Source organism: Stegastes partitus, unplaced genomic scaffold (assembly GCF_000690725.1).
Source record: "Stegastes partitus isolate 25-593 unplaced genomic scaffold, Stegastes_partitus-1.0.2 Scaffold650, whole genome shotgun sequence".
NCBI classification, from domain to species: domain Eukaryota; kingdom Metazoa; phylum Chordata; class Actinopteri; family Pomacentridae; genus Stegastes; species Stegastes partitus.
In genome coordinates this window covers 92,009-93,978 of record NW_007578381.1, presented here as the reverse complement: position 1 = coordinate 93,978, position 1,970 = coordinate 92,009, and the positions used below count along the sequence as shown (strand labels likewise).

The window sequence follows — 1,970 nt, the reverse complement described above, 5'->3', positions numbered from 1 at the left end:
AAGACAGACAAAGGAAACAGAGAGATGAATTAGAGCACAGACACATACAATCCGAACAAAAGAGTTAAATTGGGTGCACCCGCTCAAGAGATACAAAGGACTTAACAGCAAAGTGGAAAATAATTTCCCCACAAATCCGCTAATTTGTCAAATTAGATTTCCCTGCTTGGACACAGGCATGCCGGGTCTAAGTATGCTAATGCGGCTTACAGGCTGATTTCCATCGCTTGTTTCGGAGACCCCAGTTCCACCACAGTTAATGAAAACGACACGAGAGGGAAACGCCGTCGATCCTGATGGTGATTGGGTTGTCAGAGGGAAGCGGCGAAGCGGCATGTAAAGAAATACAGGTCATCACCTGAGACAAATCGAGTATCCCTTCTGCGCTTCCCACTTGTCATTATGATTACACCTGGGACATAAGAGGAGTTATTATAGCCAATCGGTTGAGGGGCTTTTCGAAACCCAACTGAATCCATCGGTGCAGCTACGAATCGACGACACCCATTGCACTTGTTGAAATGTAGCCTGTGCTCTCTGTTTCAGCTGCATCTCTTAAGTAATGTTTCAAAGTGTCTGCAGTAATGTCATGCTTCCTGATGCACTCCCTTTTTCGGTTTCACACCCGAACCAAATGGAGCAGTGGCGAGGCTGTTTTGGAACTGGAAGGCAGTGATCCATAATCTACACTCTCTGAGGCCATGGGACTTGCAGAAGGTAATTTCAACTTTGTCCTTATCTAACTTCACACCTGGAAGCATGTGCAGGGCAACACTGCTCCCTCAGACATGGATTGGTTCTGACTGGGAACACCTGACTCACCAAAATCTGTGACAGTGTGAGCAGAGAAAATGGAAGTCAGGCCACGTTTATCCATAAATACTATTCAGCACGCAGCTCTGTTGCAGGTTTTTTATCATTTAATTAAAGACAAAAGTTTAGCCGTTCTTTTTTTTTCTTTACTTATTAGAGGAACTGTGAGAAAAAAAAATTACTTCTACAATTTCAGAATGGTGGTGAATGCTAAAATAACAATGGCACAGAGAGGAGGAAGAAGACTCTCCCCATAGACAGTGATGTGTGTGTAGTGTTTGCCAATATTAGCCACTGTAACATTAGCCACCGCAAGCACTGATCCAACCAGCGCAATAAAGGCTGCAGCTGAAAAAGCCCTGAGTGGATTGAAATGGCCATGGATGCATTTTATTGCTTATGAATTGAACTTCTCGTTTGAGAGAAGAAAAAAAGGAGAGCGGTGATGTTTCGCATTACAAAAGCTCGTTTTAATGCATTCTTCTCTTTCTTCTTCAAACCACATTTATACCTTGAATTAAATTTTTTTTTTTGTGACTGCAAATTCCATTGACTGTGGAAGAGTGCGTGATCAAAAGCTGCAGAGCGGTTTATGAAGAGACCTTGACGTGAGCTCATTGTAAAAATTGAACTTTAAATCTTTTAGCCAACATGATTTATGAGTCTTCAAAGTGGCCAGAAAAAACTTTTCATTCCATTTAAATGAGACAGGTCAACGTAAAACAGTTGAAAGACACTTCAAAGTAAAAGCGTCGCTTGTTTTATTGATTGTGCAATACTTTCTACTGCATTTGTAAGTCTTTCTGGGTGCTATTTGTATTCATCTTGAGTTGTGATTTCTCATTTATGTGTCAATTTTGAAGGTGTTTATACCTTAAGTGTTGATTTAAGCTCTTATTTTATTGTTTTTTGCAGCCTCATCTTGAGTATAAAGGACTTCCATATTGTGATCTCGGACCAACATGTGCTTTTCCAAGAAGCTGCTAACAATACGTAGAGATGTTTTCTATTGTGTCACCTGTCCACCTTATGTGCATGCAGCAACATGCAATCAGAACACAAGAGGTAAACAAATGCAGTGCATAAAGGTATGAGGAAAACTGAGAGAACATTTGTTGATTGTGTTGAATTAAAAAAAACAAGTCATCTACACACAA

The 1,970-nt window shown here is 40.7% G+C and overlaps 1 long non-coding RNA gene across 1 annotated transcript; it reads left to right on the top strand.

Moving 5' to 3' along the window:
- Window positions 1–977: 977 nt before the first annotated feature.
- LOC103363289 (uncharacterized) lies at window positions 978–1,970 on the top strand. The gene is made up of 2 exons (XR_520494.1): window positions 978–1,421; window positions 1,729–1,970. It is a non-coding gene; the product is annotated as an uncharacterized LOC103363289 (long non-coding RNA).